Source organism: Ciconia boyciana, chromosome 4, assembly GCF_034638445.1.
Source record: "Ciconia boyciana chromosome 4, ASM3463844v1, whole genome shotgun sequence".
In the NCBI taxonomy this organism is placed as follows: Eukaryota; Metazoa; Chordata; class Aves; order Ciconiiformes; family Ciconiidae; genus Ciconia; species Ciconia boyciana.
This window is the reverse complement of record NC_132937.1, coordinates 87636791-87651722: the sequence shown is the minus strand read 5'-3', so window position 1 is coordinate 87651722 and position 14932 is coordinate 87636791.

Here is a 14932-nt window from a genome sequence, read left to right as displayed (position 1 = left end):
GCAAACTGGAGGGTCCCACTATTTACTTTTAATGTCAGCCCATGCTAGAAGTCTAGATTGTATTTAGGAGAACCACCAGGATTGTAATCTATGTGCAAGCCTGTGTACATAAAGTCAACAAAGACTTATATGGTACATCAAAGTATTTCAAGCTCATCAAGACAAAACCCGTTAGTCTGGGAGGAAAATATGTGATGCTATAAACTTAGTTCCACTGTGAACAAAGGCTGAGAGGGGCCACTAAAGGACAGTATGTCTTACAAACAGTATGCCACAGACATATACACTGGAACCTTTTTAATGCAGGCTGCAAGATAAACAAGGTTTGTACCAAGATTTCTAAATTTCTGTTTTGACTAACGAGGCGCATAGGTTCAGATTTGCTGGATTTCATGAGAATCTAAAACAAATTCCCCATGCATTTGCTGTGAAGCTTTCAGTAATTTCTTTCATATGCAATCAAATGTAGACACTCCCTTCATCTAGCCATTCCAACAAAAAAAAGAAGCAGGCAAGTGAAGCAATGTTGCAGTTAAATGCACCATAAGCTTTCCACAGTGACATCCAGGCTGGCTGCACACAAGCGTAGCATTTGAGCATTTGAATCTGTTCCACTGATTACTTCAGCTTTGCCAAAGGCAGCAAAAAAACAATGCTGTGTAACTCTACAAGTCAAGGAAAGCCATTGTTTCTGCTCTTTGCTGTTGCTTAAATAACTATCTGCAGTAAACAAACCAGAAAATAATGAATGGGACTATTGCCTCCTTTTCCAGGCAAAAGAAACAAACAGACAGCTTCCATTTATCAAGAGACATCTTAGCAATGTTAGGTGAATTGAAAAGAATGACAACAAATTTGAAATAATCAATTGCATTCTGTATTGCTTATGGTGCATTTGGCTGCAAAGCGTTTATTGGCCTCTCTTTTCTCCCACGTGGTGAGTGCCCAGCTCTCAAAAGAGAAAGGCAGTAGGTGCATAAATTGGGATTTCCCAAGAGAAGAGTTTAAATTGCATCACACTTGCAGTAAAGGTTTGTACACTATCAGTCCAGATGGACTCAGATTGTTCTCATCACAGAGTCCTCATGCAACATGATGGCCCTGCATCCACACCCAACACCGCGCCATGTTCAACAGCAGCCTGACCTCCTTTGGCTCCAGAACTGGTAGCACAAGGAACCAGACTCGGGACTGACACACAGACATTTGGATGTCTTCTCTCCTGCCATGGAGGTAGCCTTTCCAAATTGACAGGATGAACTAGATAAGCTTACAAGGCGAGAAGGCATCTACAAAGGCTAACAGAATAATGTGTTTTATGCATAGAAACACTAAGATGCTGAATAAATAATTTTTCTCTCTAAACTTTGTTATTGTCAGAGTTTTGCATGTTTAGTTCCAGGCATCAGGCTCTTAGAAGGACACGGACGAACAGGTGGATTGGTGTTTGAAGAAACAGACAGAAGAATACAGGTAACTCCTTTAGAAACAGCAATTTTTAAGTAAGAGGTACTAGGCTTGCAAAGTCAGGAAATTACTATGGACCTTATATGATTAGCTGGTGTAAACAACAAATAAAATCAGAAGTTATACATATATATGCACACACATGTATTTTTACAGGGAAAAACTGTTCAGTCCACAAAGTTTAAACTACGTTAACATAGTTAAATCAGGATTGAAGCAGCTATTTATTAACAGCACACAACTAGCCAGCAACCAGTGAACTATACTTTCAGGACCAATACTAGCCATCCTAGCCACTTTTCACAGAATCACAGAATCACAGAATCGTCTAGGTTGGAAAAGACCTTTAAGATCATCGAGTCCAACCATAAACCTAACACTACCAAGACCACCACTACACCATGTCCCTAAGCACCTCATCCAAACGTCTTTTAAATACTTCCAGGGATGGCAACTCAACCACTTCCCTGGGCAGCCTGGTCCAATGCTTGATAACCCTTTCAGTGAAGTTAAATTTTCTAATATCCAGTCTAAACCTCCCCTGGCGCAACTTGAGGCCATTTCCTCTCGTCCTATCACTTGTTACCTGGGAGAAGAGACCGACCCCCACCTCTCTACAACCTCCTTTCAGGTAGTTGTAGAGAGCGATAAGGTCTCCCCTCAGCCTCCTTTTCTCCAAGCTAAACAACCCCAGTTCCCTCAGCCGCTCCTCATCAGACTTGTGCTCCAGACCCTTCACCAGCTTTGTTGCCCTTCTCTGGACACGCTCCAGCACCTCAATGTCTCTCTTGTAGTGAGGAGCCCAAAACTGAACACAGTATTCGAGGTGCGGCCTCACTAGTGCCAAGTACAGGGGCACGATCACTTCCCTGGTCCTGCTGGCCACGCTATTTTTGACACAAGCCAGGATACCAGTGGCCTTCTTGGCCACCTGGGCACACTGCCAACTCATATTCAGCTGGCTGTCAACCAACACTCCCAGGTCCTTCTCTGCCAGGCAGCTTTCCAGCCACTCTTCCCCAAGCCTGTAGCATTGCATGGGGTTGCTGTGACCCAAGTGCAGAACCTTGCACTTAGCCTTGTTGAACCTCATACAATTGGCCTTGGCCCATCGATCCAGCCTGTCCAGATCCCTCTGTAGAGCCTTCCTCCCCTCAAGCAGATCAACACTCCCGCCCAACTTGGTGTCATCTGCAAACTTACTGAGGGTGCACTCAATCCCCTCGTCCAGATCATTGATAAAGATATTAAACAGAACTGGCCCCAACACAGAGCCCTGGGGAACACCACCTGTGACCGGCCGCCAACTGGAGTAAACTCCATTCACCAGCACTCTTTGGGCCTGGCCATCCAGCCAGTTCTTAACCCAGCGCAGAGTTTTAAACAAACATGTTTTTTAAAACCATGTTTTAAAAAGAGTTTTAAAACACCATGAGACACATATAAACTTCTAAACACCCCTCCACACTGTCCCACAGGTGTCCTCAGTGGGGGTGGGTCCCTCCCTAATGTCCACCAAAGATGATGGCCCATAGCAGTAGCCAGTCTGACCACTGGTAGTTTTATCCCAGACTACTCAGTATCCTGCCTTTATGAGTTGGAAATCTATAGCTGTCATTCAGCTAATGCAATCTGTGCTCCATCATAAATTAGGCTGTGCATCCCGAAAGAGTGTGAGCAACCAACCTGCTGCACACATGTGATAACCACCACCCTTGAGACACACGTTTGGACAGCCGCACAGTCTGCACTGGATTAGCCCTGCCACACCACTGCTAGCTCCTGAAACAAACTCCTCACCTGTTTCTATAAACTGAAGCTGTGAAATAAGAAGTTTAGCATTAAAAATATAAATTAGATTATTATTTCTGCCTTCCTAATGCCTACATGTTTTAAGCTCTCATTTTCTTTAAAACATTTTGGTGTCAAAATCAACAAACGGATAAAAAGCCATGCATTATATAGTGTACACTGGATTCTCCTGAAGCTCTCTGCTGTTTGTTGCTGCTATGACAGTTATGGTTTCCATGGAATTTAGCAGAATCTTAGATTCAGTGATACAGTCAAGAGATAAGGCATCCTTACAACATTGTTTTCCCTTTCAGCAGGGAAATGTATGCAACCCAAATTATAAATTGGAAAAATAAAAAGGAATTTTCTTTCATGGCACTTATTTTCTTCCCCTACCACATTGTCTCTTTGCAGCTGAATACTGTAGCTCATATATCCTCACCCAGGACCACCAAACTTTAGGCAGCTTGTACACTGTTTGACCAGAGTACATAGATATATTGGCCAAGTCTGTTATGCAGTATTATTGCTCTTAATTTATCAGAGGAGGGAACTAATTCTTAAGTGAATAAACACTCCTGCTTCTGCTGAAATGTTTACATTCCATGATAACATCCTTTATTAACAGGGTTCCTTCACTGACCAAAAATGAAATAATTATTAATCAGCTCAAAAAGACTTCAGCACTTGTAAATCAGTGGCAAGTACTATTCAACTTAAGTAAGTTCCTATATTCACATTTAACCCGAAGTGATTTACAACAAGTGCTTTGTAAGAAGAGGCTAGAATGCAACTAAATACTTCTATTTCTTTTTTTAATTGCTCTTCTTCACAAAGAATGAGATTATGAATATGACAACAAGATATTCCATTTCATGGCTTAAGATAAGATATCAGAGTGTATTACATTTCACCTCCTACCTGTAAATGCAATAGCATTTGTTATTATTTGGGGGCATCCTGCTGGCAGCTATAAAGTCAGCCTCCTTTTTCATCCTTAACAGCCCATACAGACTGTTGTGAAGACATGATGGGTGGCACAGAGGATAGAGCAGAGCAATGCACAGCTGCCATAGGCTTCTGGTCCATCTCCTTTACCTCTTGTACCTGCCAAACCATTCCCTCTCTCCAGCCTTGCCAATGTTAAATCATGAGCATTGCAGAGCAAGGAGCACTTAGTATTTGTATACTTCCACTCAACAGAGACCAGCTCAGTCATAATCAAAATCTGACACATTTTAAAATTCCACATTTTAAAATTAAAATGCCAGATTTTAATTCTCTCTTCTGCAATGTTTCCAGTATTGTTCTTCCAGATGAGAGAAGATTCTTTTATTAGTGTTTCTTTCATTAGCATAAGAGACTATTGTTCAAAAAAACAAGCTACTTCAGATGAGAATGGCATCCACTGGAAATAAAGGGAGGCAAATTATTGCTGTTTGATTTGCTGACTGGAAAGAGTAAATGGAAACAGTGGGTTTTCACAGAACAAGTGTATTTTATTTCAGCTTGGAATGATGTGTAATCCTGGTTAAATACAGCTTGAGGTGGGAAGGGAATTTGTAACCCACTTTACTGAGATGTTCTGAAATAAGGCTAGACATTAAAAAGGAAAACTTCCCTCCCTTTCCTTAAAAACCTTTCTGCCATAACTGGCCATACTTTGGGAATACAACTTTGTGCTAAATAAGGCTATTTCTGGTTTATACAATATTTGCACATAAAAATGAACCGTACCTTTAAAAGACAGAAACTAAAGTGGAGAAGTATCAGGAAAATTCTTTCCTTAAGGCAAAGCACCTTTCAGAAGGAGAAATTAAATAAAAAAAAAATCACTCCTGCTTGTGCACTATCTCCAGTTATGGCAGTATTCAAGCTCATAGCACAGGGAGGGAATCTATTTTGCTCCGTTTTATCCATTCATTTGGCAGGACAGGGTCAAATTTGCTCTTATATGTGCAGTGTTACCATATTGTACCACAGCTCCATAGGCCCCCATCCTGCAGTCCGAACCACACATTTATGCAACCCAGCATAGACTCAGGAATTACAACAAGACTTTCAAAGGGCTGAATCGGCCACACCAAGAGGTCATTCGAATATCTGGGACTTGGTTGTCATTCTTCTACAGCTTGTATGAAATTTTCAGCTATCAGTGGGAACAGGAAAGTATTTTTCAGGAGATAGAACAACCTGATTGCAAACTCACAGGAAAAAACAAGTGATTGAGGAAACTAGGGCTAGTTGTAATACTTGCAACGCCTTTTTTTTTTTAATAGGCCAGATTTCAGTTTTGAAAATATTTCAACTGTAAAGAAAGTATATTAAAAAAAAAAAACCTGCAGTTGCATGAATTCTTAAAGATTGTGCAAACTATTATCTGACAAATAACTCTGCAGTGCTCAAGAGCAGAACAGCTGGCGTGGACCGGTCACGGAGGCTGAACTCTGGCAGTTTCCTCCCAGTGTATTTGAATCACTTTAATGCAGTTTAGCATGGGACTTTATGTAGAGTGTATATGTAAACATAGCCTGTCAGTGTGACACCCAAAGATTTTCATGGCTTTCTACAGCATCCATGCACTCCAGAAATTAAAGAAAGTTTGGCCATCCCCTAAGAGACCTTGCAGATCTCTGCCTAAATGCTACTACCAGCAAAGCATTTGCTTAGGCATCTCAACTGCATTCTTAAGGTATACCTTAAAAAGGACAGCATAGGAGGGTGGTGTGGTTTTTTCTCCTGTCCTTCACTGTTAATTTGCATTTCCTTAGTATGAACACTATCCCCTGTCTCTTGCATTGCCTATGTAAAATGTTGGACACTTGATGCAAATCTATTTGAGTCAATATAAAAACAGTGACCAACGTAGGGCTCCTGGCTCTATCTGCAGCATCTCACACTTGCTAAACCAGCTCTCTGGCATCCACCCCACAGACCATGTGCTTGTGTTCCCCAGTAAAATCCCATCATAATTAGTTTTTGATAAATCAAATGCCACCCTTACCAAAATGTAATAAGCAACTAAATAGGTCATAATGCTTTAGTTGCCAATTATGTAGATTAAGAAAAAGAAATGGTAAAAACTCTGACATTTAGACCATTTTAAAGGTTGCTTTAAGATCATTCATAATGGAGTTTTCAGCCAACAGGAATGTTAAATATAACAATATTCACCTTACAGTCTGGTATCCACAGAAGTGAATACAATTCAAGGCACAAACTTTTGACAAAAAATTCTGGATTTCAGTTTCCTTAAACAGTTCCTTTCCACTCAGGGATGTATAATTGGGCAATCACTCTATGTTGACATAACAACCTAATTTTCTTGGAGGTGACCTAGAACATGGAGTGTCCTGGGATTTCACTGGGACATTGTGTGATGTCTTCTGTACATAATTATCTCAAACTGCAACTCTGGGAAATCATCCATTCCCAGGGCAGTGACAAGGGGCACAAAAGCAAGGAATCCACTGTAATCCAGCCTGGGCCCACATAGTCTGATGGTGCACTGAGCATGTAATGTAACTTAGCGCTGGAGGCACATCACCTCACCGTCAGTCGGCTCAGCAGGCTGAGTCATTTGGGCATCCACACTTGCCATTTCTTTGGTCAGGTCCCCTGCCTGCAGATAATCCATGTAATGCAACAATTCTCCTATTCTCTTTAGCAGCAACATGCACATTTAAAAGAGCATCTCAGGCATTTTACTTTGCACCGCCCCACAGTGTCGCAGCATCCCTGTGCTCAGTGCCTCCACAGCAATGCAATGCACGTTGCCCATGGGCTCACCCCAGGCTTGACCACCATCAGTGCTGCCCAGAGAGCTACTGCAAAAGCAAGGATCTGGTGGGGAGTGGAGAAAATACATCTCCAGTGACTCACTTTCTTGATAAGAAATAAGAAAACTGTCACTTAAATTTTCTCACCATTGGCTTTTAGAGCAGTATTCATCCTGCTCAGTGAAATTGCCTTCAGGATCACCAGACAGCTAGGCGCTGGGACAGCTATCACAGTCACAGTAGCTTTTTTTCCCTCTGGCAAATCTGCCTGTGTTCAGGCCAAAGCTGAGGAGACTCATGGTTGTAGCTTGTCTACTTGGGCTTGCCACATCCTACATGGGTCTGTCAGCTAAACCACTCTAGAGATTGATTCCTAATCTTTTTCAGTTAAAATGAGCTGAATTATCTTAAAGTGTTTAAAGAAAAAATATTTATCTGTGCATTCATGACTGTTGGGGCTTGAGTATTTTAGCCATATCCACCTTAGAAAGCTTCATCTCTTCAGAAAGACTGCTCAGTAGCTCACAGCTAATTATTCAGGTGCTTTAGTTACTTCACTGGCTTTTCTTCTAATTCCTTTAGTCAAATTTCTAGTGCCATCACTGACTAGCATGTGGTCCAAAATAACTGAGAGACTGTCTAGCTCTTCTGCAGATTAGTTTCTTATGACAGCTGTCACGACGTTAGTTTCTCATGATAACTGCAGGGAAAATTGAACTGTCACCACTACCTGTGGATATCCTGAATAACCTACTGTGAACAGAAGTGCAAATAGCCTCCTACCTGCATATAAAACCCAGAGGTTCCTTTTCAAAGATGACATTTGACCCAAACTGTACTAGAGCCATTTTCACAAAATGTCAGCTGTCAGGAAGCCATCAGCTGCAAATCCCAGAGCTAAGCCCATGCGCTCCTGCCCATTTGGAGGAGAGCTGTGAGTCCTTAGCACAGGCCTGACCTCATGTCCAATAGCCATTGCAGCGCTCTTTGCACAGATGCCTTCTGCCTGCAGAAAATGCCCGCTGTACCAGAGCTGGAAACCTGAAGCTGCTAAACACCATCACTCACAACAATAATTAATCTCGTAATCACCAGCTCAGCTGGCTGTAATTGTCAATATATTGTTTTATGAGCTTCCATTGGCAGGAAATGAATGATTTCTATCTCCTAAAAATGAAATGACTCCCCGGGTACAGTACAGGGATTATTTATATAGAGAAGAATAAATCATAATGAAGGTGGCAGGAAATAAATAAAAGGGCAATTCTGCTGGCTGAGTGTCTAGAGTTGAAATTTCTATTTGAAGCAGGTTTCAAGGATCTTCTATATTACTTTAGTTATTTAACCCTAGCTCCAACTTTAATGGGAACTGATTTCTGTTTGATGCAGATATGTTAAGTGCCAGGCCATTTGTCCCATCAGAATACAACTATATATCTAATTTGGAGAAAAAAACCACTAAAATAAATAAATCTGGAAACTGCTACAATCTTCCAGCAAAATATAAGGTTATGAAGAAAAGACATCTGGTCATTCTGCACTGTCACAGTTGCCCATTAGCCGCACCACTCTGCCAGGAATGTAGGTACAAAGCCAACAGTAAAGCTAAATATCTGTCAGAAAGCATCATTTATCTGCTAGTGAGTGGTATTCACTTAAAAAAAAAATGAAATTACTAAGTGAAGTGGCATGATGAGACAAGACTCACAATAGGAGAAAAACTAAGATCTGAAGCTGAAACCTCCAATAGAGCTGGATGAGGAAACATCTTTGGAAGTGCAAAAACTTTACCATTTGCTCCGCTTCCTCTTACATCTCACAAGTAAAAGCAACAGCAATATCACTTCCCATATAACAAAAGTGCAAGCTTTTTTAGCAGATACAGTGGATAGGAAGAACAATGTGTCTGAGCCCAAACTTGGCATGACAGTTTTCCCTTAAGCAACAGAATGGCATTTGAGTATGTTTTTCTTTTGTCTTTCCTATATGTAAATAGATTTATGCAATATTTTGACAGGAAACCGCAAGTATATTTAATTCCTCTTTTCCCTTAATTCTCTTGCCTACTAAGTTCATCCCAAGACCTTTTTAGTGTTGTAGTAATATGCTATTTCAATGTTACTTCAGTACAGTTAGGTAGAGTTTTTCTGTGATTTTGAGTCACAACAGCCATTCTGCAGACAGTGACAGTACATGGAGACTGAATGCCAAAACAACTTCAAGGTTTGTTTCATGAAGGGAGCAGCCTCTGGAGAGGAGCAGCCTCCGTAGAGGAGCTTGCACGAGCTGATAGACCTGTGGATGAGCAAAGAAGTATCCACTGGGCACACAGACCACCTTGGGAAGTCCTGCAGGCTCCTTCCCCTGTGCAGGTGCTCTTGCAGTGTCTCCAAGAGTCCACATGGAGCTCAGCAGAGGAAGGCAGGCTAAAGCAAGAATTTAGTCAGCAGAAACTTTGCTGCATACATTAGAAATCTTTTTTTTTTTTTTTTTTAAGTGGTGAAACAAGGTTTTACTGCTAGGTCAAAACACTGTCAACAGCAAGGCAGAAACAAAAGCCAAAACCAGTTCCCTGCCACGCTAGAGCAACTGAAGACTTTGGTTTTCCTGTTGGCCTGTCTCTGTGCAAAAGTTAAAACTCACCTCCAGAAATACACACTCCTAACTTACCCCCTTATCTCAAGTAGCAGCCATATGGTCTGGAGGTGAAAAAAGCAGTCTGCACGATGCATACTGCATACCTATTCAGAGATATGTTTTGGTTTGATGACTGGTACAGTCTGCCTGCTCTCCTCTGTCTTTATAATTAAAGCATTATTTTAAACTATATAGCATGAATTCATCCTCCTGTGTCCTCAGTTCCTCCTTATAGCTTTTGCCTCTCTTAAATTTAATAAATTTTCCCCCCCTTTTTTTCTTTGCCTTCACAGCCAAGAACTGAAACAATTCATTTCACAGCAATCCCTTCTCACTGCTTTTCTAATACCCATGCGCATTAAAACCTCATCCATCATTGTTTTCAGAGAGTCAGCTTTTTAATCAGATCTGTATGTATATTGGTTTGAGCATGTGGCAGTTTAATTACCCTCTTGAATATGTGAAACACATCTTTGTCATATCTACTTATATCTGAAGAAAGCCATCCTATAACACTAATTAAAGGGGGATGATGACAATTTTTCCATACTCAAATTATGTCCCATCTGTCTAGTCATCCTCATGTTCACTCTCTGGATTAATTAAGGGTGGGGAAAGGTGGTTTCCCTGGAGTTTTGCCTAATGCAGGATGAAAAGTCTGTTTTAATGAAGAAACATATAAAATTCCTTTCTTCTCATCCCAGAGTAAAGCACATAGCAAAGTAGAACAGAGTCCTTCATTTTGCTGCTGTCTAATCAGCTAGTCATATATTGCATGGCATCAGGAGTCGTGTTTGTGCAACTGTTTACTGAAGCTAGCAGCTGGTCTGAAGGGACACGCAGCACTGTCAGCAAGTCACAGCTAGACACTGTGCCCTGATATCTGGACCCAGAGTTAAAACTCATTTCATGTTAAAAATATGATCAAAGGACAGGGTGACATAGTACCAAATGGGTACAGTGTGAAAGCACACCAGTTTTTCAGCATTGTCTTTTATCAGCCTGAGAGTATTTTGCCCGTAGACATTTTCTTCAGGTATTTGAGACATCTACATAAAATACAAAGCCTTCTGGTCTTGCCTAGTCAGAAAATTTTAAAGAATTTATTTTTATTAATGAAACTACTTTTGCTTCTACCTAAACCTAGCTGCACAGTTCCTGTTCATTTTGAAGCTATTGTACATCCAAGCAGACCTCTTATATGCCTAAACCATTAATTTTCATCTAAATAGCAACCACAAAAGCTTTTAACACAGGGAAGGATGGAAAGCCCTGAGGAATCAGAACTGTGTGCTACCAGCAAGGAAGGGGCGTTACTTGTACCAGAGGCTGTCATACCCACACACGATTCACAGAGGACCCATGCCAGCTGCCGTCACGTGCCAAAAAGTGAAAAATTAGGCAGGAGAAGCAGTGTCAGCAAGGCCTGGACATCCCTGGCCCTCATTACATGGGTGGGCTGAGCATGAGAATCGTTTTGATACGCTCCCACCTTAAAAGTTTTTCCACTGCTGCTGGAGTGGTCCTCCGGGCTTTTTTTTCCTCCCTTTTTCTTTTTTTTTTTCTTCCCTTTGCTGAGACTGATGACAGAGTCCTTCACTCAGAAGAATGTGCTGCCACTGAAGACTTTATTAGCTCAGAGGGTGGTGGTGCTTTTATTATCCTGGTTTTCCCCTGTTAATACAAGGCACTGCAAATATGCTATATGAAATTAATTTACAGAAATGACTGCATAGTATTAATTTAGGGTCATCAATTGCTGAGTCTATTCTGATTCTCTTGTTAGGCCAGGAGATAATAATGGCTATAAATTTGCATGAAAACGAAGCAGCTAACTATTGAAATCGTTAAAATATATTTCTTTAATAGCCATCATATTTCATTGTCATTGTTCATATACACCATACAAACCTAGTTTTCTTTTCAATATTTCTTCCTGCCTAGTGTACATTGTTCTATTTTTTTATCTCTCTGGCCTTATACAAAGCTAAAGAAGGTGCTTATGAACACTTTACACTTCAATTTACAGATTATCTGCCACATGCTGATCCATTTTCCAAACTATGAGATAAGAAAAATACAGCTTGCCATATATAAAAGATTATTTACATATATTTTTTCTTACGGGAATGTTGCAGCTCATCATTTTAAAGCCTTAAAATAAAATTTTCTAGGGAAGATAATAAACTCAAACCATACTAAATCAGAGAGGCAGCCTGTGGCTAGATATTTCAGCAGTTGCTACAGCAGTAGGTTAAAGAAAGTGTTCTACATTCTCAAAATTTTATTTTGGTGAGTTTTTTTAATCTTGAGTTATTAACAGCACTACAAAACCATAATTAAGGAGGCACAGAGATAAAAATATTTCTCCTGTTTGCCAGTTTTTTTACTTTTTGTATTTTTCACTATTGTATTCTATTACGTTTTGCATTTCTCTCATCATTTTCTCCTCAGTTAGAGCCCAACAGTCACTGGTTCTCCCATAACCCTGTTTAATTTCTTATTTTGTCTTTGCGTGGTCTCTCCATCTCTAACAAACCCTTGGATTGCTTTTCATCTGGATCAAACTGCCCTGGAAAGAAAATGAACCCCTCTTTAAGTGAAATGACAGAGGCTTTCTCACACAGACATGGCAGCTTACTCCTGCATCAAAATACTGGAAAAAAAAACACAAAACCAAAACAAAACAAAACAAATCAAAATCCGTTTCTTACTTCTGTCAGCCAAGGAATATACTCCAAGTACTTCAAATAACTCTTCCAGACATGCTTAAATCTGCTACCTTTTCTCTATGCATAACGTTTTGTGCCACTTGCACAGTAACTTTTACCTACAGTTGGGAGTACTGTTTTCTCCCACATAGCTCTGCAAATAACCATCTCACATTTGATTTTTTTAGGCTGAAGTTGCACAATTAGATTCATTAGAAAACTCTATAGAGTCTTAAGGATTTTGCACCTGGTTCACCGAGTAAGAACACATTCTTTAAGACGTTAAAATGTTCTCGCAACAAGGACACCTGAATTTCAGCAAGAAATTGATATTTGAGTCCTTAGAGAAATATTCTCTCACTAAGTACTGTGAGGAAATAAGCTGATTTAATAATGGATCCTATTTCTAATATTTTAGAATTCTAATTCTAAATTACCTCCAACGCAATTCTACAACACGAATGGTTGAGGAGCAGGAGGGGAAATACAAAGAGATACAAAGAAAATGTTTTTTTCTTAGTCCAGTATAATCATGAGAAAACAGGCCAACAGAGTAGTATGCAATTTCAACCTCTGTGTGTGGACAACAGAATCACATTTTTTTCATTCTCCCTCTCCCACTCCAAAAAAGTCTCAATATAATGATCGAATGTGATGGTATCATCCCATCTGTCTGCAAAATAGAAAATCCAGTCTTGTAGATAGGTATGACAGTATTTTATTTTCAAAATATGTTAGTATGTTTCCTATAAGCTTGCACTTTTAGCACCCATTTCCTCCCCTTCCCCCCCCCCCACCAAGCTGGTGAATTGTTGGTCCTTTTCTCCCTGTTTTTGACACCTTACAAATGATGTTTACAAGTAGTGTTTACAAGATTTTACCTATAAGAACAAATAATACCTGGAAAATTATAGTGAATTCTTAACTTTCTCTTTGAAAGAAATAGCAGCATTGTACCAATAGCCAATACTGGAAAAGAAATATGAAAAGGAGTGGCTTCACTTGCAAACCATGCTTCAACTAGTCCATCATTATAAGCATTTCCATGAATTTAATAATAGCACCAATATCCAATATTCTGAACTTAATGTAATAAATGAAGGGTGCTCACATTACCCAGTTTTAAAAATTGCTTTACATAATGTAATCACTTACTTGCTCTAATTTAATTTCACTTTACATCATTTAATAAACGAATGCTGATCATTTGACATAATTGAATAAGTAGTTCAGCTCATTCTCTGTACTTCTTAGATCACAAAATAGGCTGCTTTTTTATCATCTTCCAGGATGGTATTGTGAGATTTAAGAGCTGGGTTTCATTTCTCCTGTCAGCATCTTTATTACCCACTCTGTAGGAAAGAACCTAGTCCGGCCCTGCAAGCTGAGTTTTTCAAAAGAGTTACTTAAAGCCGAGAATCTAAAACCCAGAAATTCTAGACACTCTTCAGTTTTCTGTAAAGTCAGTGAGTCCAGACAACACAATGGCTTTCCCCATCTTCTCTCCAAAGTGGGTAGGGAAATGTTTGGATGTCTCTCTTGAACATGGAAAGGCAGAAAACTGTACCTCCTTCTGCTTCCTGCACGCTTGCCAAAATCAATGTGACCACACTACTGAAGTTCCTCTGGAAATACACCACAGCCCTTAGACCACCTTGAGCCTAACGAACATTGAAAGTCTCTCTGCAGCACAACAGACCCTGGGCATTTTTGGAGGCAGGTATGCTTTCAGAAGGATTTATGAAAATACCTGGAATTCAGTGCAGGACTTCTACAAATGAGGTCCCAAAGGCCACCATGCCAATATCACCATGCTTTTTAGTGACCGGCTCATGATCACACAGGAGGCTGTGAGGATGGAGGGATGAAGCCATCCCACACTACCAGCCTAACAACATTACTCTGTTGTAAATTATAGGTTATATGTAGGTGCATGTTAGCAAGAAAATCTTGTCTCCATACCCCAGGATGTGTGAAGACTTGAGGCCAGGTCTTACCTAGTATAAGTTGCTTCAGGTCTTCCAGTACCAGGGAAGATGAAGATCTTCTCTGCTTGGACATGCTGTGTGCAGAAACTCCTTCTTAGCTGTCCTAAAATTGCTTTCCATATGGACAAACTTAGTCCAAAGGAACTGTATGGGAATCTCTTCCAAAACAGAAATGTTTGGGAAGAGCTGCTGCTTTTCCCAGCATCCCTTCCCCATGTACATTTCCACTAGGCAGAAATTAGTTATGGTACGCCTGTGGATCTAGTACATAGTAATCTCAGACTCCTCCTCCAATGGAATTGTAAGCTCCTGGTACCTGTTAATATCCCTGAAATGGCTTTTTAAAGACAACAAAAGAGCAAAAAGCCTGGAGGGTTAGCTTAAATATTGCATTGTTTAAACAGTTGAGTGAGTTCCTTACTCTTTGAAAGGAATTTTCTCAGACTATGATTACTTTTATCTTTTTAATTTTTTTAACCTATAATCCAACAAAGCTTCAAAACTTTTTTCATTAATTTAGATGCAAACCTCATACCTTCACTCACAAAGCTGAATTCTG